This window comes from Boleophthalmus pectinirostris, unplaced genomic scaffold (assembly GCF_026225935.1).
Source record: "Boleophthalmus pectinirostris isolate CB_2022bp ecotype Guang Dong unplaced genomic scaffold, ASM2622593v1 HiC_scaffold_10, whole genome shotgun sequence".
Taxonomy (NCBI): Eukaryota; Metazoa; Chordata; class Actinopteri; order Gobiiformes; family Gobiidae; genus Boleophthalmus; species Boleophthalmus pectinirostris.
The window spans coordinates 20,969,113-20,996,802 of record NW_026570971.1 but is presented as its reverse complement, the minus strand read 5'-3'; positions in this window follow the sequence as shown (position 1 = coordinate 20,996,802).

The window sequence follows — 27,690 nt, the reverse complement described above, 5'->3', positions numbered from 1 at the left end:
ACATTGTCTTTGTTCATTGTCTTGACAAACAAAAGTGAATAAAAGCTTTATTTTTCCTCACTGTGACACTTTACCCAGTCAGCTTGAAGTATTTCCCTGAACAGCCTTTTCACAGCCACATTTCACAGGAGCTGTCCCAGATTAGAAATGTGTGAACCTCGAACCAATAGTGCAGCACATTTTAAACTGCCAGGTGACTTCCAATCACCAGCCACTAAAATACATTTGAACATTGTTTTTTAATGCTGAATGTTTTCGTTTGTGCCCCAAAGTAGCTGGTCTTATCTCAGAGCTACTCGTGCATCTCAGATCTGCATTTCATATCCCATCATGCACTCAGCACAGCTGGTTTATACCAGACAAACACAAATCTCACAGCAGACCTGGAGATGGACTTTATCTGACCTGAACTCTCAGGTTTGGGTCTTGTTTGATGTCTACTCCACTGGAGCTCTGGTGAAAATATTAGGAACATTTTAGGGACATATGTGAAATAGAAGACAGAGGTTTGCACTTATTTATATAGGTTTACACTTGAGTGTGCTGCTCTCTCAGGTTGTGTGCTGTGGGGAAAAGGCCAGTGTGGTGTGTGTGCGTGAGAAAGGAGTATGAGAAAGGAGAGCGTGTCCACTGAAGGACCAAATTTGAAGTTTATTCAGAAAAATAATCTTTGTGTCAAGATGTACTTTCAAAAAAAAAAAAAAAAAAAAGAAACGTTGAATAGTTTGTCCCGTAGGATAGAGGAGCTCAGTCTGTGCTTTAGAGATGCTAATTAACATTACTGTATTTAAAATCATTAATAATGTGGACATTCTTGTGCACTGCAAAAATGTGTAGGGGTATATTCATGAGGAAGTCACTCTGCGACCATTGGTTATATGTTCAAAGTCTCTGTCCCTGACTGACTGTGAGATGACCCATGTTTTGAGCTGCAACTCAAGATTTCCCCGACCATCAGTACAGATGGACAAAATCACCCAGTGGACCCTGGCTTTATACTAACAGTGGGTGAGTCTGCCTTATATCAGGTCAATCTAATCTCCATGTAAGTACAAAGACAATGCAAATAGCAGGTTTTTCATATTAACCACAAATTCAGGAGATTAAAGAGATTAACGATTAATGATTTCTTTTCATTTGTTTACTTATTGTTCAGTGATTTGAACACCCCTGCTGTTCTGTAAAGCACATTGAATTACTTTCTGTATGAGTTGTGCTTTACCATTTAATTAGCCTTGCCTTAATCAAAGTAGGACACATAAAGACATGCATCACAATAAACAGTGTATTACACACATTAGCATGAGCACAAATTAAATAAAGGCTGGGGCTGCTGCTGTTGAAGAAGTAAAGTGCTCCATTTGTATGCAAATAGCAACCTTTCACAGACAAGAGGCAAAAATAAAACCTTTCTCTCTAAATATTATTGTGGTACATGTAGCAAACAGCCGAAACACGTCAGACTCGGCTGGCCTCTTCGGGCATAAATGGGTTTGAGAATTTGTTAAAAACTCTAAATGTCACAATAGGAGAAAAATAAGTGCTTCGACTGGTTCACCTGTTTGAGATGTGTGTAGTGAAATGGAGTTTCATATGAGTAAAATAACAAGAAACAGCGGTGAGGCCAGATACAGTTTCCACAAGACAAGACGATTTCTGATTTACTGTATTTATTGTAGTACTGTTTTTGGGACTACAGTTTCTCAAAAATTGTAACACGCCAGTAGTCTGTTGTTTTATCCAATTCAACATGGGGGAAAAAAAAAAAATCACATTTTTGGAAAGTGTGCACAACCTTGCAATTTTGTCTCATAAGATCTTGTGGTATGAGATTATGTCCCATCCCTAAGAGTACATCTATCATTTACAGTAAGATGAGCCTTGAGTCTTGATTGCAACAATAAAGTCAACCTGGCTGCCTGTCAGCTTCAGGATTAATTTTAAGATTCTGTTGATGTTTTTTTTTTTTTTTTTTTTTATGTATAAATGTGTTGGCCCCTTTCCTATCTCCCTCTATCTCTCTCTGAGCTTTTGTCGGTCCATGTTCCCAGTAGAGTCTTAAAATCAGCTGACACGATGATTTGAGATGTTCCAAGGTCCCGTCTAAAACTAGAGGGGACCTGGCTTTTGCTGTAGCTGGTCCCAGGCACTTAGAACAGCCCAATCTCTAAATATTTGTAAAATCTTTGTTTATAAAAACATTTGTATGCACTAGCTTTTAACACAGGTTAGCTAAGCTATGTGTATTTGTTTATTGTGTTTTGCATGTTTCATTTTACATAACTGCTTTTTACATTGCCTTTGTACAGATCTTTGGGCAGCTGTGGTATGACTTGACTTAACTCAACAATTCACTCACTTTTCATAGTAAATTAGCTTAACTAATTTATAAACCAATTATTCCAATCTTGATATGGTCAGTCAGTTCCGTGTATCCTTGAAAAGATGAAAACTGGAAGCACAGTTGTCCTCGTGTCAGAACATAAGATCTGACATGTGATCAGAAGTGTCCCAGCTGCTGCTGTTTATCAAGTCACAGAACATCATGATAAATCCTGAACCTTCAGCCTGGATCCACCGGACATGTGACACTGCGATGCGTTCAGGGCACATGTGTCAAAGTCAGTTTTGGTCACATTGTGTTTGTGTAATCCACTTATTCCAGCAGCACCTGTTCTCACCGTGTATCTGTTGGGCCTGTTTGTGCTCCATTATGCTGCTGTCACACTGTCCCACTCAAACATGCACTTTCTCTACATATACTGTGAACTCACACTGACACTGGACTCTTTACTGCACTTTTAAATTAATAAAAAAACACTATGTACAGTTGTTCTCTTACATAACCAGGAGCAGGACACTCTCGATATCAGAAAATATGGGGAAAATATTAAGTGGTAGAAAAAGTAGTAGTTGTAGTGCAGCTTCAATATTTGTTATTTCACCTTTTGGATATTTCATGGAAAGCACAGTGTTATCAGGAGGACAAAGTGTCTCTTGTACCCCATAGAAGTATGATTGTTTCCTAGATTCTGAAAATCAAAAAGTCAACACATGACACATGGTCACTTCACTCACTGCTCATGGAGGGTCATTGAGACTCCATTCTGTGTGTGTTGTCCCCCGGGGCAGGGCCTCACAAACCAAACAAGAAACAGACTTCTGGAACATATTTGATGTTTTTTATTCCTTTTACAAGACCTTATGTTTGAATCTAAAGCACTGCGGCAGGCCTGCACACCCTAATGGATATCCAACAGTGTTTAACAAGCATGGAGCAGGCCTGGTGAGCACTGGTCCTTCAATAGGCTCAAAAAGAAAACTCTTCAGTATATTCAGACTTGTAAATGCTGCGCTTTTATGTTTGCTTCAATTGTTGAATAAAATCTTTCTTTTTCGGCTCCTTTAATTTGCATGCGATATCTAAAAGTGAAGTGGGATTTGTTGTTTCTTCATGTCTTCAGTGGAAGGGTAAAAACTTTCTCATTAAGGAGTTCATTTATCACTCAGATCTGACCTTCTGAAAATAAACTTTTAAACACAAATATGAGAGTAAACTGTATGTGGGAAAACATTTATTTTCAACAGTTTTGACCATTGGGTCTATTAAAACTTAGCTGTAACCAACATTCAAGTTTTTGATGTTTCCAAAGTTATGAGTGCAGCCATTTAAAAATAATTGCCCACAACATGAATGCACATGAGACAGTTTCTCTTACCAAAACCCATCTTTGTAAAATCTTCAGTGTGTGTGTGCAATCATTATGAAAACTCTAAATCTACTTCCTAATTATGTTTATGGTTACAATTAGCATGTTGTCAAAGCAGAGCTAATTCTCCCTCTCTTAACTGTCAAAGTAGCGTGACCATATAAGGTACGCTCTTCCTCATTAGCCGCAGGTCACGTGACACCTTCTCCTCTGGGTGCAGTGTTTGGGTGACCCATGCGTGCCCTGTTAGCTCTGATTGCTGCTTGGTGACGCTGGTTTGATTAAGTGTTTTGATCCGGCGGCATGCTCAGAGTGTCAGTGGCACTGCTTATAGAGACTACTCCTGACAACCGGAGGGGGAGGAGAGAGAGTGGGAAGGAGAGAGAAAAAGGGGGGTGTATGGAATAAACAATAAACACAGGTAGAGATATGAAGATAAGGAGAGAGACAGGACAAGAAGGAGTAAACATGTCGGGAAACTTTAGAGAACAACACACATAAATACTTCTCCATCGCAGTGGAGTGTATTTATAGCGTCTGCAGTCGCTATGGTTGTGGTATTTACTAGTACAGGCGTGACTATGGATGCACTGATCCATCTTTTTCAGTTCCGATACCGATTCCAATTTCTATAACTCTAAAGGTGCATTGTGTAACTTCTCTGGCAGAGGGTCCGTCAAATTCTTTATCCATGGAGATGTGATTGTTTTGTATGGAATGTTTCACAGTGCACTATTAAACCTAACCTATTTATCTTCTAGCTTCATGCAGACCAAACAAAAGCAAGTTCCAAGTCAGAGTTGTGGAGAGGCGACCCCACTCACAGTTAGAATGCCAGTTTTCATAGGTATTTTTGAGCTCTAAAACCATCTGTAACTGAATAAATGTAAGGTAGATCTGTTTAATTTCATACTGTGGAACGTTCCAGGCAGAGCAGGTGATGGAACCCCAAACCAAAGTGCAGCTTTAAGTATCTGCCAAGACCTGATATCAACCATTATCAGAGCAGACACTAAAAACAGCATTTATTTCCTCTAAACAAAACTAAAATAAATGTGTTATGTAGCTGTTATTTATCTCTGAAATAACTACAAAACAACTTTGTGTAAATGCACAGAGAAAGATCCAGCACACCATCTTCTTCACCATCTGGAAATTGTGAATTTTGTTAGGACGTCAACAACAGCACTAATAAAATTCACAATTTGCAAGTAAGACTGTGTGCAGATTTTTCTCTGTTCAGGTTCTTGGGCTGCTTCCTCTCCTCCAAAGCACCCGTGTGAAGAAACTGATGTGTGAAGTTTTCATTCATTTATAACTTTGTATGAATAAAAGTTCAAAAAATGTGACTTTTTGGGCTGACTATATAACCAAGAAATAGGCTACGTTCAGACTGCAGCCTGAAGTGACCCAAATCTGATTTTTTGGCCCCTATGTGACCTGTATCTGATCTTTTACTGACAGTCTGAACGACACAGATCCGATTTTTTCAAATGCGACCCAGGCCACTTCGATATGTGGTCCTGAAACCGATACATATCCGATCTTTTGACATGCGACTTCAGTCTGAACGGCCAAAGCCCATTCATCCGACCTACATGTTATCAACAAGCCACAAACGTCACTATTCTGCGCTGAAGTAGGCAAAAATTGTTAATGATCTCTGTGTCATTGAAGCAAAGCACATCACCACTCACCACTCTTGTCTACGTCTCCACACCCACACGTTCCTTTCAATGGACGTCGCTGCCACTGCCCCACAAAACACCACGGCCAAAAACCTCGTCCTTCTCCTTCTCAACCTCCTCCTTAAAACAAGTCAGTTGTACATGTTCTGGCTCCGGTACGAGAGGAACTTTAAAATCGTCAGGTGCTCAATGCTCGTGTCCATGTTTGGACAACTTCCGTAAACACAGAGCACGCTCGCTGTGGTTGACGTCGTTGTGTCCTCCAGTGCACATGCTGGACAATTTTGGGCTGTTTACTGTTCACACTGGAGATCACATACAAGCTGCATTTAATTGGAAATGTGAATGACCTCGCAAAAACATCGGATTTCACAAAAAAATCCGAATGGAGCATTAAGCTCTGCAGTCTGAACGTAGCCATAGTCTTAGAATATTGGCTGAACTGATATCCGATCCAGCAGATTTTTCAGTATCGGCACCGATATCTGATATCAGCTTCAGATCGGTGCACCCCTAGGATAGATACTAGGGATGTAACAATAACTGAAATATTGTGATATCGTATTGTCAAAGTTCCATCACAATATATCGAATTACACGTTTCTTTGCTTAAATGAAGAGTTATGGTGCAGCAATAGCTAAAAAAAAAAAGACAGAGGGAACTACATAGACCATGATCCTTTGCTCCATTTCAGTGCAGACTACATGAAGAAATAAGAGGAAAAAGTAACATATTGAGTAGCATATTCACAGTTTTGCTTGACTCTACAAAATATCGCAATAAATATCATACCATGAGGTTCATACCGTGACAATATCGTATCATGGAACTTGGATATCATTACACCCCTTGGGTAGAAAAAGTTAAATAAATCATTATATTTGAATTCATTATAACATCATAGTTGAATTAAAGTTTGTGGGTTAAGTATATTGTCCATGGGTTAATAAGAAAATTATGTACCAGCTCTTCTGTTTAGTATTGTGTAAGCTACTTAATTAAAGGTGCAATATGTAACTTTTTGATTGGGAGTCCGTCACCTGTTGCTATGGACGTCATTGCTCTGCCTTGAATGTTCCACAGTATGACATTTAACAGCTCTGTCTTACATTTATTCAATTACAGGTGGTTTTACAACTCAGAAGTACCTAGAAAACCTCTCCACAGATCTGACCTGTAACTTGGTCTGATTTGATCTCCATGAAGATAGAAAGAAAACTTTGTTGTTTTGTGACATTGCATTTCATTAAGGCTGAAATTCTTGTGGTGGAATACAGAGAAATTTGTCCTTCAACTTCCCTTTTCGTCTACAGATCACATACATTTGCAATTTCTTTCTGAACTCATCTCTGCAATTTGGATGAGAACGAGCACAGCTGGTGAGGAACACAGGTAGCACAGATCTCACATTCACAAACACTTCACTACGATTCAGAAGTACACCTGCAGATCCCAATCATCGTTCAACTGTCTTTCAGCGGCTCAGTGATAATGTTTGAGAAGCACAGAATCAGAGCTGCTCAGGTTCATGCTGACACTTCTTTGACTATTATGCAATTTTGTCAATAAAGGGAGTTTTATCTTGTTATTATCTTTATTTTATTTTTTCCCTGTTGTGGTAACCAGCTAAACTCTGTGACTAAAGGGACAATATAACCTTTTATGGTGCAACAATTACACTGGGTCTGAGCAGACTTCTAGTAATTGGATTATATATATATATATATATATATATATATATATATATATATATATATATATATATATATATATATATATATATATATATATATATATATGTGTGTGTGTGTGTGTGTGTGTGTGTATGTATGTATATATATATATATGTGTGTGTGTATATATATATAATATATATATATATATATATATATATATATAAATTAAATTCAGTATATATATTCAATACAATGTATCTTCAAAAAAAACAACAACATTGTTTATATTTTAGTATATCTGCACTTATATTAAACAGGTTTCAATAGATGCATCAAGAATTTCGGACTTCTGGTCATTGCGCAATGCATACTGGGAAGGATTTTCCGAAAAAGTGAGCCTCAAACAGCCATGTTTGTTTTCCCAATGGGATGCGTCTATTGACAAAGCCAATCTTTTCAAGTCTTTTGAACCATATCACTTTTGTTTCTAGTTCTGATATTGTCATATTTTAGTTGTGGGATTCGGACATTGTGTGGTTGTTGGATGTTCTAACAGTGGAAAACGGCTCGAGAAATTTGTTTGCGAACTCCATAAATGCAAAAGGGAATCAGATCTGTGTGACTGCAAACCTCCATTCAAACTTCCCAGTGGAATTGAAAAATAGTGAAAGGCGAAGGCAATGGGCAGTACTGATCCACAGGAAGAACGAATAAGGAAACCTTTGACTGCCTAAATCATCCCAAGTTTGCAGTGAACATTTTGTATGTGGAGCGCCATCAAAGCAAAATCACGATCCCTCGCTCCACCATGGTTACGGATTTGAAAAGTCAATGAAAACAAAAGGCACCAGTTGTTTGCCAAGAAACAACTTCCACTGTAAAGCGACCAAGACATGATGTTGCTGTAAAGTCGAACAAGAAAGTGCGAGCTCAGCCTGTTTGTGTTCTGTACCTCTCACATAACAAATGGGATGTCTGCTGTTAGGACATCCAGAAACAAAAGTGATATGGTTCAAAAGACTAGAAAAGACTGGCTTTGTCAATAGATGCATCCCACTGGGAAAACAAACATGACGGTTTGATGCTCACTTTTTCGGAAAATCCTTCCCAGTATGCATTGCACACGGAAGTTATTTCCATTCTTCTATTAACCTGAATATGTTGATATATTTTTGATGTACAGTCCACACCAGCCTCAGACCTACATGTTCTTACTCGAGTCCATTTCTGGATCTCCACATGAGCCGTGAGAGCAGGGAGGTGCCAGTGTGCTTGAGCCCATCCAGCAGTGACCTGACGGGGGCAGTGGAGCTGGAGAGGGCTCTTCTCTCTCCAATCAGTGTCCCAGTCAGAGAAGACACCAATTTGGTCCTGAGAGCCTCCAGTGTCACACACTCAAGATGAGACTCCAGGAATCTGTGATGAGCTGCACAGAGGGCAAATGAGGAAATGATAAACAATGGGTTTGATACGAAGGCAGTCAGTGCTTTTGTGAACCTATCAAAGTCTTTTCACTTATGACTGCCTGAGCGTGTTAATAAAGCAGTGACAGCACAATATCAACAAAAAAGTCATATTTAGTGCAGAACTCTAGCATGGCAGACAAGTGCAAATTTTATGCATAACTTGATGTAATGAAGCACTTCTCATGCTTTGAAATGCTGCTGTAATTTTGTACAGTGTAATACAATGTACAACGTAATCCAACAGTACAGCTCACAGCAAACATAGTGCTGATTATTGAGCAGTTATTCTATATTTCCTTTGGAGTTTGCCATTTGTTTACATTAGCAACTAGATACATTATTTTGTCACATGGCAAAAAACAATAGGGAAAAGGAAAAGTGATAGACCACTTTCCTCCACAGAGTAAGTAGTTGCCAAGGAAGCAGCCAATCAAATTGATTGCAGCGCTGTAGTTTCATCACTAGAGTTTCATTCAGAGAGGATTCTATAAAGAAGCCTTGGGTTGAACATAAAACAAGTAAACAGCAAAACAGCAACAAAAACAGGATGGATACATTCAATTATCGTTTAAAAAACATGAAGTTTTAATTACACTAAATTAAACTGTCTGGTGTAAACTACAGCAACACAAAGGTTTGTGTTCTGTGAAATAGTGTTATACATTGTTGCCTCTGCTGTACTTTTACAAATACTGTAAGAACAGGACTGTCACTCTGATCTAAAATGTATTGTAGCTCAACTGATATGTCAAGATATTTGGGAGTAAATCATTCTCCAGTATGATTCTATAGAATATCCAGTATAATGTTATATTATAGTCAGGGCTTACACTGTGTCTATAGGTAGCTCGTGCTGCTGCTGTCCAGTTCACTACAGAGTTAATGGCTTTCACCTGCCAACCAGGTGGAGGTCCCTCAGCCTCCTCCACCTCTCCTCTACCTCCCACCCACTAAACCTCAGCACCAAAATCACGTCCTTCACTTCCTTCCTCTGTGAGTGACGTTCAATTAAAAGTGTTAGTGATGAATCAGAGGCTCACTCAGACATTACGTTGAATATGAACATGCATTTCTCCTGCTTCTCTCAGAGGCTACATTCATTTGTTCTATGCCTCTGGTCTTCAGTCATAGAGATGGCTGTTTTTAACACCCCACAGTGCAGCTCAGAGGACGCTTAAGGAGAAAAAATAAAATGAACATACAGTGTTTCTTATGCACAGTGGGTGTGCATTTAGAGTGCGCATAAAGAGACTGATTTTGAAGCTTAAAACTTTTGAATAACAATAACGCCTCCAAAATAATTACCTAGTGCCTATATAATAAAAAGTGACATATTTCCTGTACAGTTTGACTTTTTGTTTGAAAAAACAACATAATTGCATATTTTTCAGAACAAACCAGTCAGGCTTTAACTTCTTTAAACTTTGTACAGACAGACACACAGACAGACAGGAAGGAGGATGAAAATAAATGTGTCAATATGACGTGCAAAGAAAAGTCAAGTCCTCTCCACTCTCTTGGATCACTGATAATATTCAAAATGAGCCTCGGGCAGCAGAGCATCAGGTCATTTCTAGTTTTATGAAGATTCCCACAGCGGTGAGCACACTGGAATAATGTAAACAAGTTTAGGCAAAAATCTAAGTATTTTTATATTATTTGTGTGTTTGTTATTTGAATTCTCAACAATTGGTAATGAATAGTAATGTGTTGATGTTTTCAAAGTTGAACATAAGTTATACTTGGAAAAACATTCAAATGTGTGACAGCAAATGGCGTTCATAAATTACAGTGATTGAAGATGTTGTGACAGGCTGTTATCATATGTCCACTTAAAAGAATGATGGATGTCTGGAGATAGCTCAGATTTTATTGACAACAACATCGTCTATGTAGCCCATACAAATTATACCACATTACTTACTTGTGTTTGTCAAATTTATTTTTTAATCTAGTCCTTATTGTTTGATAAATTGACTATTCGGGGAATGGTAGATGATGGGACATGAACTATGATGCAAAATATAAATATAGTTCACAGTTCATACTTTAGGGTAGTTTAATGGACTTCACTATCATCACTTTCCTGTGAACAAATAAATCTGTTTAATGGATAACAATTAGTTTTTTCAGTTTTTTCGATTTTGTGTTTAAATGAATAATGTAAAAAATGGATAACGCTTGTTTGTTTGACTTAAAATGTGATGTTGGACTTTTGCACCGCATAGGGACTGAACCAGGTCTAAACCAGGATTAAACCAGGTCTGAACTGGTCTCAGTCCTGGTCTGGTCCCAGTCTCAGTCCCAGTCTCAGTCCTGGTCCTGGTCTCAGTCCTGATCTTGTCCCAGTCTCAGTCCTGGTCTCAGTTCTGGTCTGGTCCAGGACTAAACCAGGACTAAACCAGGACTGAACCAGGAGTACTGGGACGGGCCCAGAGGTGCGCCCACGTAGACTATCAGGGGATCAGGAAACCGGAACCAGACCAGGACTGCGACCAGGACTGAGACCGGGTTAGACCTGGTTTAGTCCTGGTTCAATTCTGATTTAGAGCTGGTTTATTTAATATTAATATTGATTTATTCATATATATATATATATATATATATATATATATATATATATGTGTTTCTCACCTTCCACGGTGGTTGGTCTCTCACCCTCATTCAGCTCGGGTCCTCTACCAGAGGCCTGGGAGCTTGAGAGTTCTGCGCAGTATCTTTGCTGTTCCCAGTACTGCACTTTCCTGGACTGAGATGTCCATTGTTTTTCCCGGTATCTGTTGTAGCCACTCTTCCAGTTTGGGGGTTACAGCCCCGAGTGTCCGATCACCACAGGCACCACTGATGCCTTTACTTTCCAGCTCTTCCTTGAGCCCCTGGTATTTCTCTAGCTTCTCGTGTTCCTTTTTCTTGATATTACCATCGCTTGGTATTGCGATGTCAACCACCACGGCTCTGCTCTGTTTCTTATCCACCACCACTATGTCTGGTTGGTTCGCCATCACCATTCTGTCAGTCTGTATCTGGAAGTCCCACAGGATCTTGGCTCGGTCATTCTCCACAACCTTTGGAGGTGTTTCCCACCTTGATCCTGGGGGTTTCCAGCCCGTACTCTGCACAGATGTTTCTGTACACTATGCCCGCCACTTGGTTATGTCGCTCCATGTATGCTTTCCCTGCCAGCATCTTACACCTGCAGTTATGTGCTGGACTGTCTCAGGAGCCTCTTTGCACAGTCTACACCGTGGGTCTTGTCTGGTGTGGTAGATCTGAGCCTCTATTGCTTGAGTGCCCAGGGCCTGCTCCTGAGCAGCCAGGATCAGTGCCTATAAATAAATAAATAATAAATAAATAAATAAATATTATATATATATATATATATATATATATATATATATATATATATATATATATATATATATACATGATGGACACAACACTGAACATGGACCAGAGAAAGAGAAGGAGAGAACGCTGTCAGGAGACTAAAAAGAAAATGATAGACAAGCAGGTTAAAGATAAAGGCCATAAGACCGTCTCCAAGCAGTTTGATGTTCCTGTGATTACAGTTACACATGTTCTTCAGAAGTTTAAGGTCCACAGGACTGTAGCCAACCTCCCTGGACGTGACTGCAAGAGGAACATTTATGACAAATGAATGGTAACCAAAGAGCCCATAACAACCTCCAACCAAATTAAATGTGAACTCGAAGGGCAAAGTACGCCAGTGTCAGATCGCACCATCGGCCACTGTTCGAGCCAAAGCGGACTTCATGTGAGGACACCACTGCTGAGAACAAATCATAAAAAGCAAGACTGGAACTTGCCAGAATGCATATTGACAAGCCACAAAGCTTCCAGGAGAATGTCCTTTGGACAGATGACACAAAACTGGAACTCTTTGGCAAGGCACATCAGCTCTATGTTCCCAAATGCAAAAATGAAGCACACCAGGAAAAGAACACTGTCCCTACTGTGAAGCATGGAGGAGGCTTAGTTTTGTTTTGGGGCTGTTTTGCTGCATCTGGCACAGGGTGTCTTGAATCTGTGCAAGGTACAACTTAATCTCAAAACTATAAAGCTATTTTGGACCAAAAGGAGTTGCCTTGTGTCAGAAAGCGCAGTCTCAGTCTTAGGTCATGGGTCTTCCAACAGGATAATGACCCAAAACACACAGCTAAAAACACCCAAGAATGGCTAAGAACAAAACATTGGACTGTTCTGGAGTGTTCTTCTGTGAGCCCAGATCTCAGTCCTCATCTGTGAACATCTGTGAAATGAGCTGAAACATGCATAAGGAGAAAGCATCCTTCAAACCTAAGGCAACTAGAGCATTTTTGCTCACTAGAAATGGGTAAAAATACCACACTTTTAAATATTAATAGTTGATGAGTACTAATGAATTAGTAACAATTTACTAATGATGACTGAAGACATTAAATAATGTATTTACTAACGCTTAAATCGCGTGAAAAAATTAAGAGGTAAGTGTGTACAAATGATTAACCAAACAAATGCTTGTAAGATGGACTTCTTCACCATGGACAAAGAATTAACATATACATCTATAAATGATTAACTGATGAGAAATAATTAAGAGGTAACTACTTACTAATGATTAACAAATGTGTTAAGTACAAGTGAAATAAACCTAAATTGAGCATTAATATTTATATTTATAAATGATTAACTGATGAGAAATAATTAAGAGTTAACCGTTTACTAATGATTAACAAATGTGTTAAATAATGCTTAATAAATGCTTAATAAGGAGGAGTTATAAAGTGCTACCCAATATTTTTTTGCTCTGCTTATTATTTATTTATATCTACCAGCCCCAGTGGACATGCTCCATAAAATGTTCGGAACACTAGCTAAACACACAAATCACTGTTTTTCCAGCCGTGTTCCATATTGAGCAACCACTCCTAATTGATTTGTATTGGGCTTCTGCACTAAGACCTCCCTAGAGACATAGTCATTCCTGATCAGTTCATCAGAGACCTAAATCCTATAAGGAAATGGGATTTTCACATCAATATTAATTCCTACAAAACTGACTTTGTCCATAAGATGACTGAATATGACATAACTCCACTCATCCTTATTGACACTCAGCAAAGACCAGATAATGAAGATATGGATCATTTGTCACCACAGCTCTGTTTGTTTACAGTCAAAGAAGATCACGTTTTATTAGAAACCAAAGCTTTTAGCGATGTTCAGCTCTGTGCTCCTCAGATAAATAGCCCCCAGTCAGCAGCTATTTGCATCACATTAATTCCTTGGCAAAGATTAGCGTTACGTATACAGGAAAGTAAAGTTAAGTCGTTTATCTTGGAATTGGAGCTTTCACTAAGAGTTAATTGTTTTTCGTATATGGGAGGCACAGTACTATCTGACTGGGTCCACACTTCATATGTTATAATTACTGAGTGAAAAAGTGACAGGAATCTATTGTGATGTTTCTGGATAATGTGCTCCATTCATCAGCAGCTGCAGATGGTTTCATTTTGAGCTAAAGAAAAGGAAACGTGTCACAATGTATTGTGTATCAGTGCACAAAGAATACACTGTTGCATCACACAATCTGCCTTGGTGAATGTAAATGAGGAGAAAACAACTGGGACATAAATGGACATAATGACACAGGAATGTTGACTTAGCCCATGAACCAAAAATGCAAACTAAGGGAATGTGATGTCACCCATAGCATTCACCTCGAGTCAAATGAAGCTCAGGATAGTAGCAGTTACAGGGGCAAATTTAGAGATATTATTACCAACAAAATGCCAAAAAACACTAGGATCATGCAGAGTGGGCCTCATCCTTTTAAGACCAATATGATGAGGCTCACTGCAGCAGTTACAGAGAGAGGTGACAATTTCTCAAAGTATAGTCAATCAAAGCTCGATTGACTTTACTTTACATCTTCAGAATCTGTGTATCATTCGTTCATTTGATTTTCAAAATAACACCAAAAATAAGAAAATGAAAAAACAACTTTTGTTGTATTTTCTTAATTATTTCTCCAAAACCATAATGATTCGTCTTTTTCAGTTTTTGATTTTGTGTTGAAATGAATAAAGGAAAAATTGGATAATGTCCCGTTTCTCGTTTTTTGTGACTTAAACTGCAATGCCGGACTTTTGCACCACATACGGACTGATCCCAGGACTGAACCAGGACTAAAACAAGACTAAACCAGAAATGAACCAGGACTAAATGATTACTAAACCGGTCTCAGTCCTGGTCCTGGTCTGGTCCCAGTCTGGTCTCGGTCTGAGTCCTGATCCCTAGACAGTCTATGCATGCACACCTTTAGGCCCGTCCCGACACCCAGTCCTGGTTTGGTCCTGATTAGTCCTGGTTTAGGACTGGTTTAGTCCTAATTTAGGACTGAGACTGGGACCAGACTGGGACCAGGACTAGGACTGAGACAGGGACCAGACCAGGACTGAGACCAGGACTGAGACCCGTTTAATCCTGGTTTACACCTTGTTTAGACCTGGTTTAGTTCTGGTAGACCTGGTTCAGTTCTGGTTTAGACCTGGTTTAGTCCTGTTTTAGTCCTGTTTTAGTTCTGGTTTAGTTCATATTTGACGCAAAATGTCCGGCATCACACATCACTTTATCTGTTCTGTTTTTTCCATTATTCATTTAAACACAAAATCAGAATCTAAAAAAACAAATCGTTATCCGTTGTTTTTTTCATGTTCTTATTTTTGGTTTTATTTTGAAAAACAAATGAACGAATGATACACGGATACCCAGGAGCTGGGAGCACATCCATAATCACCTCCTATGTGGAATGCGATGACTAGAGTGTTAACTATGTCCATTTATATATACAGTCTATGAGAGTAACCCATCCCTGCAACTGTTCTCTTAGGAGTTACAAAAATACATCTTATTCACATATTTATAATATAATCCAGTTTCCAAAACATGGGTATATTGTTGAAATTGGGAATCAAACCCCAAAACATCTCTCTGTTATGAAACCATGAAACCACATTTGATGCTTCTTGATGCATTGTGGTATTGCTCTCTTTTGTGTCACTTTGTCTAACTTTTACAAAACTCACAGCTCTGAATCTGTTGTATCTGTTGTCAAGTCCATCCTACTTCAGTCAGCTGGCAGAGAAACAGGCTACCAGAACTGTGAGGGTACTACCACTTCAATTTTTTTTGTACACTAAGAACAGATATTCACCAATATTTGCTTTAAGTTATAGCTGTTGTGTAAAGAGGGTAAAATTGAGTGCCTTGCCCAAGGACACCTTGACATTAGGATGGGAGCAGCTCGAGACTGATCGGTTCTGCTTTTTGCACCTCGAGGTGGAGCTTCAGTCTACAGGGACAAAAATGACTTCAGCCATTTGGGTCCTGAATGATTATTATGGTAATTCATGTGTGCAGGATGTCAATGGTGTCTGGTCATCCAACTGAGAATATAGCCTACTGAATAGTTTCTACCTTTTACATTGACTGAAAAGCTCAATAAAATCAATCTAATGGGTTGTAAGGTCTGTTCCGGGTCAGGTCTTTCATTAGTCACATGATCAGATGCCATGTTCAGATACTGCTTGTATTCTAAGTTAATGTAATGCACTCTTGTTACTGTCAGACTATCTACCTTGACAATTAGACAAATAAACACGTTTTATCAAGGGCGTAGGTTTAGGTTTCATATGTTTTATGAATTTTTTTCCAAAAACACACCGAGTCTGGGTAGGTCCAAATTAAGTGAGAGGTGGTTTAATTTTTCACTTTGCAAATTGTACAGTTTGTGTCCATTGCCCTTCTAAGATGATTCTTTAGAGGAGTTTGAAGCATATTTCCCTTTGCTTGTTGGTGATGAAATATTTCTGAGCTCATGTCCGTACATTTTTCCATGGAATATTGTCAGTAGAGTTGGGCTGAGTAGAGCTCTGTTCGGGAGGTGCACTTGTGGCGATAGTAGCTCATTATATACTCATTATAGTTGACTCATTATAAGGTGCAGTGATGCGATCGCTGTATCGCACTGTTGGTTGATCCCTCAATTTACCGGTCAATCGTTCCTCCCCTCACCTATGGTCATGACCTTTAGGTAATGACCAAAAGGAGCCCCGGGTAAGACCGAGGACACAGTGGAGGGACTATGTCTCTCAGCTGGCCTGGGAATGCCTCGGCGTTCCCCTGGAGGAGTTGGAGGAAGAGTCTGTGGTGAAGGAAGTCTGGGAGTTCCTGTTTAGACTGCTGCCCCTGCAACCAGGAAGAAAATGGATGGATGGACTCATTATGAGGCATGTTTAATTGAAGATGAAGACAAGTAAAAGTTTTTCAAAGTTTGGTGCAGCGTCTTCACTCACACCTGCTCAAGCCGCCATCTTCAGGCGCTGGCCCTGTCCTCCCGCTTCACCAGTTTAGGCTCCTGGTTCCACTAATGACATCACTCTGTTGCAGCCAATGAAATAGCAGTAGGTGGAACCCTGTCATCTTTTCACTGAAAACATCTCAGAACGTCTAATAAACAAAATGTGAACTAAAACGTGTTCAATTGATACTATTGAGTTTGGAAAAATATCAGAATAAATGTATATTTTTGTTTATTAAAATAAAATGGCAAATATTGGTAGGAACTAGTTTGTTTTCCCCAAATATTGGTTTTGACATGTCCCCACCGTCCCTATGCAAAACTACACCCGTGTGTTCTATGTTAGCAATTGGGAAGCATATGCAAGCTCCAGATAGATAGACCCCACTTTTTTATTGCTACGGTCGTCGTGTCAACAAAGAATGTCCCCGCGAAAGGTCCGTCCTGTTACTTGACTAAAAGCAATTCAAATATGTGATTGAATTCAATAACAGCTTATTTAATTTTATTTAATCAGAGCACGTCAACCCTGCAGTGCTTTTATTCATCTGATGTTCCATTATTCAAAACCTAATCTCACATCCACAAACCTGTAATTCTGTAAAAGTACACACAAAGCTTCACCGGTGAGAGTTCTTGTGATAATTTTACATTTCGTCCTCTATTCGATCAAAGATGTTAACTCCAGGTCCGTTGAAGCAGGGCGTCTCTTTCTCCTTGATGCTAACTCTGCCTCACCGTTGCACTCTGTCAGTTTTATTCATCCATACAAGTGGCCAAGGCTGCTTTCTTTGTGCTGTCACTTTAGAGCTGAGAGGTTTTGTCCAAGCGCTAGATCAAAGAATTTTACATTCCTCCACCATTTCCTGCTTCTGAGAAAAAATGATTTAATGAAAGAGAGACGAAGCATTAGCCTCCACAGCTGCATTTCTACGTTTACATCAGGAGCTTGTGAACACATCAGTTTCAATCTATGTTCGCGGTGCAGCTAGCTTCCTATTACAATCGCTCAATATCAGCTTCATTACTGCGAGGAATGACCAAGCACTTTTTGTTGAGCAGAGCCAAATCAGCCCTGTCATTTTTTAAAAGTCGTCCAACTTTTTGACCTAAATTGTGCTCATAAATCTCCTCGTAATGCTGCCTCAGTCAATATAATCCATTGGCGCAGAGTGATGGAGAGTTTCCTATAGCGGAGAGGCTTGGGCAGAGGCCAGCTAAAATATCCCAGACCCCCTGAACACATCACGAGCCACTGACCTGAAATGTGTGGGACATGGTGTGTGACAGAGAGCTAATAGGCCAAAATGACCCCAAACTTAAGGGTCATTTCTGCTTTTCTGATATGAAGTAATGATAGAGGAACAGTGCGTTATTTATCACTGTCAAACTTCTGTGTTTTGGGATTGTCTACAACTATGGATTTGTACTTACAAAAAAAAAAAAAATAATGTTTTCGTAATTCCAAAACTTGAGGTGTGTAATTTGTTTGTCCTAAACATGATTCTGTGTACCTTAAAAGTACACAAACTTTTTTTTTTTTTTCAGTTGATTCTGACACACTGTTGATGTTATTGCTTTGCCTGGGAATGTTCCACAGTATGACATTAAGCCTGCCTTTCTCTGTGAGGACATACAGGGTTAATTTAGAGATCAGCTCTGTGGAGGGGCAAGCCCACTTGCAAGTCTGAGCAAGAAAAACAACTGATGTAACTGAAAAAAGGAAGTCATAGGAAGCCACTTCATGGAAACCATCTGACCTCGCAGCATTAGGATTCGTTCGCTTGACGGTAGGCAGGTACTTTTTTTTTATTTAACCAATTGCTGCTATTTGGTCCTGAAGTATGTAATGCTCCAAATCCCTTAGGAAGAAGGGAAATTACATTTTTCCCCTTGATAAAATACACCAAAAATTCTTTTTGTTCTTGCTTTAAATCCTCGATCTCAGAAAACACAGAATGTCTGGCTTCGTCTACTTCCATCTTGACCGCTTTGTTTACTGTTGTGCTGTACTACAAAAGGGACTCAGACAGGCACTTAAGTTTTCACAGATCTTCGCTGATTGGCCGATGCACTGTCTACAACGGGGGTTCTTGCAAACCGTCTAGTGTATTCGCCTTCGCCTTTCACTATTTTTCAATTCCACTGAGAAGGGAAACAGTTTGAACGGAGGTTTGCAGTCACACAGATCTGATTCCCTTTTGCAGTTATGGAGTTCGCAAACTAATTTCTCCGTTTTCCGGGCCATTTTCTGGTGTTAGGACATTCAACAACCACACAATTAAAAAAAACTAAACTAAAATATGACAATATCAGAACGATATGGTTCAAAAGACTTGAAAAGATCAGCTTTGTCAATAGACGCATCCCATTGGAAAAACAATGAGATGCGGTTTGATGCTCACTTTTTCTGAAAATCCTTCCCAGTATGCATTGCGCAATGACCGGAAGTCTGAGATTCTTGATGCATCTATTGAGTGAAGGCACTAGGTGGCACCAGCCTGGCTAGAACATTCCAGGCAAAGCAATAACATCTCCATGGAGACAAGCAGGTGCATGTGTTTAATGATGAGGTAAATGCACACCTATAAGAACCACTTGCTCTATAAGACATCAAAATGTGTTATTCATGTGTTCTTGGGAATCCCTGGAGAATGTACTATGATCTAAGTACTTTCCATTTGAACACTGTAATAGCCTGCATAATACAGTATCATAAATCTAACAGAGAGAAACATCAAGAAGCAATTTAACATCACAATAGCTGGTTATAGCTTGCTTTTTAATGTTATCTTTGACACTTTTAAAGTTGGAAAACTTGAAAAATGATAAATGAATGTGTGGGTGCACTTGATTTTATACAGAACAGAAGTAATATAGAGTTTCCTGCAGTGGTGATGGATACTATAGTACTAATGTTTGTCATCATTTCCATCTCTGACAGGGTAAATTGTGTTCTGCATGTGCAAGGTGAAAGATTTATGAGACCAGATCTTATTAGATTTATGCAAGAAATACAGAGGCACAAAAAAACTGCAGCTTTGTTCATCCTATAAAGTGTAACGCTGACATCTTACATTCACATCTCTCGTCAGCTGACCATGAAACAGCCTGTATTATAGAAAAAAGAACATTTGACCATGTAATAATGTTGTACAGTTGTCCCCTCACTATTATGCAGTACACTTTTCGAGGCCTTGCTGTTTTGCAGTTTTTTTCTGTTAAATTTAGCATGTTTTTTTTTAACATATGAACACGCGCTGTGTTCCTCCCTTGCGTCCTGATTGGCTAAGGGACTGTAGACCATTGTCAATCAATCTTCTCAGTGCCGTGTCTCCTGTACAGTACAGAATGTGTTCAGTTTGACAAATTTACATAAAAGTTCAATCTAGCATTGTGATTCTGAAGTGCTTTATGTTTGCAAGTTTTCTCCCTGACAAAACCCACAATGTCGACAAAACGTTCTGCACCAACAAAGACTCCTGCGGTTGCACCCAAAAGGCAGATGAAGAGGCTATATCACACAAAAAGTTGGACTTCTGGATGTTTATTCTGTAATGGCACCCTACAGCGCCATTGCGGAATAAATGAATCTCCGGTTTGTTACATAAAGAAGGAGGAAAATAACATAAGGACGACAGCAGCAATAAGTTTTAAGAAGGATGCAAAAAGGGTTGTAACTGTCCTGTCTGAGAAAAATGTATAAAGTGTGTGGTGACGAGTTTTACAGCCTTAAAAAAAAAAAAAAAAAAAAAAAATATATATATATATATATATATATATATATATATATATATGATATATATATGATATAATATGATAATTGTAAAATATAAAGCTAACTACTGCAAATTTCGCCTATTGCAGGTTATTTTTAGAACTTAACCGCTGCGATAAATGAGGGACCACTGTATTGTCATCTGAAACATACCCAGAATCGTGTTTTGTTTCATTTCTGTGTGTTATAACGGTGCAGTTTTTTTAGTTTGTTCCAGGCTGCTTTCCTTTTCAGTGTCATAGAGGCAGATATTGTGCCTTTTGCTGGGTCACATTGCCATTTCGGTCCAAATATTACAAAATTCATTGCTTGTTACCTGATCTGTAACTATCCATATGTGGAGACTGTCAGCATGTCATTTTGTTCTGATGACGTTTATGGTGACCCACTGCAGTTTTCAATAGCTGTTTTAGATCAATGTTGCAATTTAAAGTCCAAAATATAAATTAATTAAGCTCTACTGGTGTCATAGATTATAACTACGCAGAAGACAAAAGCATAATTTGTCTTCTTTGCCTATAAAGTCCACGAAATCTCTGGAGTTCTATTTGCGGCACCTTTAAACAAAGATTTACCCAGTAGACCAGTTCATGAATGTTACGCATAGTCTTTTTATGTTATTAGCAAAATGTTATGTCTAATCCCCAAAACCCAGCTCTCATTGTTGCCCACTAATGGAAGTGTGGAGATGACAACGGCCCTAATGCCGCTGGGAGCCTTCTGCGGCGTCACTACACTGGATCCTCTTTAGAGTTGCCATGGTGAACGCTCTGACTCTGGACTTAATCCTGCTTTGTAATACGGACCATCTCTGCTCCTCAAACACACATTTCCCCAGCTCCTCTCCTCAGAACAGGGCTTGTTCTAAAGCTCTGATTGGGTGAGCCTGTGAGTGCATTAGACTCTATTACTGCCCTGATCCCGTGGGATGCTGCTACAGGCAGGACAGGCCTCTCCATTTTCAGTCTGTGTGAGTGTATGGGGAGAAGAATTCTGAACACAAGAGGGCGCCGTGTCTCAGATGGATACATGGATTTAAATATGAAAGCTGGATAATTGCAGTTGTTTTGTTTGTATCAGTATTGCTTCATATTTGAACAATGGCAGAGAAGCATATTTTACATTAACGGGACAGTTTGGAATTTTGGACATAGGGCCTCATTTTCTAGTGAGCCAGAGTGTTGAAGATGTGTGGAGAATTTTTTTTAAAAATATTCCATCCAGTTCTTGTATTTGCAGAGGTCGCTGGTGCTTGTCAATGGTCATAGTTATCCTGCTACTAAAAATAGTCTTAATCACTCCACAAAACACCCAAAGCAAAACAGTTACAACAGCCAGACTTTCGATGTGAATGTCTGTGTTGATAGAATAAATGTTAAATGTAAAATGTTTGAAACAAAACTAACCTTGCATCGCATGAATGAATGAATCGTTGTGTTGAGGGACTATTTTCTCATATATCAGTCCGCCGCTGCCAAGCTTTCTATCAGGAAGTACAACTCGCTGCTGCTCAGACATAAATCCTCCAAATGCAAGATTGGTTTTACTTCTCAAATTATTCTATCAACACAGACATTTACATCGACAGTCTGGCGTAATAATAGTTTGCTTCGGGTGTTTTGTGAAGTGGGTAAGACTGTTTTTATTGACAGGATAACTATGGCCATTGACATGCACTAGCCTAGCACCAGCGACCCCTGCAAATACTAGGACTGGATGGAATATTTAAAGAAGTGTCTCCACACATCTCCAACACTCTGGCTCACTAGGAAATAAGGTCCTATGTCCAAAATTCCGAACTCTCCTTTTAAGAGATTGCAAAAACAAAGCCGTTACCCTGTCTGTATTTGTCCAACTCCTCCTTCATATATGTACCTTCTTATATTACACAAAATTGATTATTGTGAGCTTCAAGACATGTTAGAAAGTTAATACCTCCTCAAAAACATACCTGGACTTGTGTTTTGTTTCATTCACACAGGTTTGAGTAATCTTTTATATTTAGTCTGTTTACATCTCCAAAGCTCAAAAATGCTTTGTTCCACCTTGTGATGTCTTGAAGCAATAGTTTTCAAGTTAACAGCTTATTTTTACCTTTAGTTCAGTAGAGATTGACAATTCCAGGGCTGAAATAGTCCAAATGATTCTAGCAAAAATGTATGGAGTTTAAAAACACAGTGGAGCACTTCCTGTATTATCACATGGCTTCATAAAGTGGAACAGTGTTTTCAGTTTGAGAGAAGAACTCATCCTAAATCCACAGGGTTTGTGTGTTAAACATGTGTGAATGAAACAAAACACAACTCCAGATATGTTTGTGATGAAGAAACAACATTACCACATAGAACAGAAAATAGTGTGATATGGAGCCTTTAACACCTTTAAGGTAAAATCACATATAAGGTAAAAGCACTTTTAAATCTGAATTATTTCTATTCTCAATGTAATGATTCACTCTAAGTTTTTGTCAGAAACTTTGTGCTGTTCTGGTATCAACTATAAAAATCAGTCCACGTATCTCTCCTGTCCCGTCATGGCCCCTCCCCTGAGTGTTCATTACAGACATCCTAAAACCTCCACGAGCCCTGGGACAGAGCAGGATCCTCTCTCACTCTCCACAATAACACAGGAGCTCTCTCTGTGTGAATGGAGAGTTTGGATTCAGACACAGCATAAACTAATGGAGCCGAGTGAACAGTGACAATGCAAGAGGCAACAGGCTGCACCACAACAAAGGATTTATCAGGTTATTTATTACTATGGTTTATTTGGTTTGTGAAAATGTAATAACTTTGTGTTCCTGGACAAGACACTTCACCCAACTTGCTTATGAATGAAAATGTGTAAGTCAAATAATTAAACCCTGTGCAAGTCTGTCATAACTTGTTCTTGTCACATTCTAATCACCATGAGCCTTGAATTTTGGTGTTCTTAGCATATAATTAGTTGGTGTTTATTTTAGAAATACTGAATCCAAGCAGTCACAAAGATGCGTCTACTGTATGTGTTTACTCAAACTTCCAAAACACCACGGCACATTAGTGGTGAGGTTTCTATCTCTTTACATCGTATAGTTTTAGTCCAATAATATAACCATCATTAGAATGAGATACTAGTATATATCTGTGAAATAGCCTTATTCTGTGGATTTCTGATTTACTGACATAATTGCGCTTGCATTTAAGTGTAGTATTTCCATAAAAGGACACGGGCTTGTGATCAGTGTGAAGATGAATAAGTCTGTCTACTCTTCCATTGGCTCATTTGCATTACAAAGACGTGTTGCTTTATAACCATGCAAAACTGAACTATTATTCAACCAAACTTCAATGGATTTTCTAGTCTTGACAAAAATTGACAGTTTAAAATAAGAACAAAGAACAGATTGGAGATATTGTGAGTGCTCCTCTTGACCCTCAGCTTAAGTTTTAAAAGAAAGTTACAATAAGAGCTACAGCTGTTCCCTTGAATGATTTTTTTATCTTCTCAAGTAATACTATAGAGTCATATTGGTTTGCACTTGCTTTGAACTCCTGTCAAAGATGTTATGGCATTTTCAAACATGCAGAGTAACCACTTTAATGTTTCAAACATACTCGCCCCGTAGACATAAAATGCTGGATGTGTTTATTCACAAACATTAAGTTCCCATAGAGTTCCCCAGGAAATACACAGCAGTGGTGAAAGTCATTCTGAGGCACTTTTTAATAAAAGTGCTGCTCTATGTGCTGTGCTTGGGGGAAATGCTCTTGTCAAAATAACTCTTGGGAGACAAACAATTGTGAAAAACATGGTCATCTGTAAATATGTGACAAGAGTCTTGAAGTTCAGACAAAGGGCACTGTCAGGGTCAATAAGGCTCACCCAGAGGACCAGTGTCTGCTCTGGACACATGCGCCCTCCACAGAACACAAGTTCAAGACAAAACCTTTTTAAGAGAAATTCCCAAGTGCCTTATTTAGACCATTAAATACAGACAAGTTTGAGAGAAACCATTCATCAGGGCCACACTTATCTGCATTTTTAAGTACCACAAAACCTTTATTCAGTCTAATTGGTCTCTAAAATGTTTGTTATTGATGTTATAATGGTAGAGGGTTTATTCTCAGAATAATGTGGCCTAATTTACAAGAAGCACGAGGGCCAAGATAACTGGTCTGAGGGTGACATTTCGCCCCTGAACTAAAGCACAGTGTTATAGTTATACTTTGATATCTGACAGTACGGTAGATAGGTTTCATTGGCATCATCTTTTAATAAATTAATTGCCAAGACCATGAACGTAGACACATGATGTCTCCTGCCAGCTCCTGAGACCTCCATGTTGGGGACAGATGTGTGAGAAGTGAATGGACAGTGTGACAGTGGAGTGGACAGCTCTGTGACAGCCGCCTGTCAACTGCTCACTCACTGTCAAACAAATGGGGATCCGTTCTCACGATGCCTGGCCTGACCATTAGAAGGAGAAATGTCAGTGAATATACAGTACTGGCTCATATATCCACTTTCTTTACATTTGGGCAGAAAGAGAGTGTCCAATGACCGTTAAAGATAAAACACTCAGCAGTTTTCAAGAGTAAATGATTTCAGTGTGAATACATAGTCTCCCTCTGGCTTAAACCTTTTCTTAACACTCACAACTCAGCCTAATGATGAGAGGTACAATGTTCAAATGCACTGGAGGCGCTAACACAAGCCAACACCAGAAGATGGACAATTCTCTCTCTGAGGTTGGGGAAAAATAAATATTTAGTGAATCAACACATGTCTAAGATGTTTTTGTTGTGTTGCAATTGGTGGTTGTCTTGAGAACATGTCTAATCCGCTGTCCTAGATTATATGTTTTATCACATCAGGTCTTTCTATCAGGACCAGAGCTAAAATTGAGCTGACAGTTCTTCACTAGTGTTTCCTCTGGATACAAGGGCCAGACTTCAGACCATCATTTGTCACTGGTTCTTCTTTTTGGAGATGTTCTGATCATCCTCTCTCCCACACAATTCTCAAATCAATCTCCTTTTGCTTGGCACTTTTTCAGCAATGTTCTGTCTCATCAGTGTATCCTAGAATGATGTAAAGGTTTCAGTAAGTAGTCTTTTTACTGAATCATCTCTCATCACAGGAGCCTGTTACACCCACAAGAGACAATGAGGGACTTTTACTCTACTAAACCAGTTGTTTGGTCATGCACATTTACTTGTGTGATACAGATTAATTATGAAAAACAATACTACAACAGGTTCTTTTTTCAGACCAACATTTAGTTTGTTTTCATATGTGTTTCAAATGCACAATCATAGTCTTCCTCAGAGTGATTTAAACAGGTTTTGGAGATCTTTTCCTACTGGTCAAGGCTGGACGACAGCACAATGTGCAGTCCGACTTCTTCAGGACAGTCTCCAAGGTGTGTGTGAGTAAAAAGGGCCCTTCGTCCCGGTTTATAGTGATCCATGTTTCTGTATTTCAATTACTTCCTTAATCCAGTGAAGATATTTGTTGTCTTCCTACATTACATTGAAATAATTGCATTAAAATCAAGCCACAATTAAGCCTGTCACAATAATACATTTTGAAGTGTAACATATTGCTGAAGTAAATATAGACAATAAAAGATAATATTGAAACCAAACGATTAACAGAATTATCAATTATCAATTTACATGTACAATATTGTAAAAAAAACAAACATGAGCTGCAAAAATAAATAACAGAATGCAACACTTTAGTACCGTATTTTTCGGACTATAAGTCACACTTTGTTTCATGGTTTGGGTGTTTCCTGCAAGTTATACTCCGATGCGACTTGTATACTAAAATTTTCACACTGACAGCCATGAGAGGCTCTAGTCTTGTGTGTCAGTATCTGCTGCTCCTATTACTCCTGTTCCACTGCCATTCACTCTACTGTGCATGTCTCCTGCAGAAAGAGTCTCTGTCCAGCTGCAAGTAGTGAAATATTCAGCTGGAAATGGTAATCGAGCCGCAGAAAGAAAGTTTGGAGTGAGCGAGAAACTTGTGAGAGACTGGCAGAAAGTGGAGATGTAGAACACGACTTCACGGTAACCAGGAAGGTGCACCATGCAACTTTCCTGGAAGTCACTGAATGGATGGACAAAGCCTGGACTTCAGTGACAACTGAAACCATCCTGTCGGGATTCAGAAAGATCGCCGGGTTGCATAGGATAAAGAATTAAGTGGATTTAGTGACTTGAGTGAAATGGAGAGTTTGATAAACGTGTTATTTTAAGTTGTTTATGCTACAGTTATCTGAATAACTGTTAATATATTATGTTAACGTACATACTACATAACAATGCCTATTGAGCCTGTTGTTCCCTGTTCTCTTGTTATTACTATAATTTGTCTTTCAAGATGAAATGTCGGTTCCTGGTCTCTGATTTTTAAAATTTACTTCGCCCAAAAAGTGCAACTTATAGTTTGGTGTGATTGATATATATATATATTTTTTTCTTCTTCATTACGCATTTTTTGCCTGGCGCAACTTATAGTCCAAAACATACAGTAGTTAGTTTGTATAATGAGTCATAGAAGTTCCTAATTCAACCTTGTACAGCTAAAATCAGATCGTAGAACAGAAAAAAATAGCAAAACCTTTCCCACTAGTACAAAGAAAAATCATCCACGATAAATATTGAGCCCCAAAATGAATGTCCCATTTGTTATGTATTGAAAGATAATCTATAAGAGTAATTATCTTGAAAGGCCTATGCACAATTTGATTAATTTCAAAGATGCTATTAATCAGAATACTGTATTTGAATCCACTGACAGCACTAATTGAAACTGAAACATATGGACCCAGTTCTGCCTCCAGTTGTGCAGTATTGTTCGGCGTAGAGTGAGCTGCAGGTGTCAGAGCCTGAGATGGGCCTGGAGCTGACAGTGTCACCTCTCTGTGTGTTATCTCTGTGCACATAAAGGCTCAGGGCTGTTAGTAGCAGGTGCCATTGCAAGTCAAGTGAGGAGGACCTGCTCTTTCTCAATAACA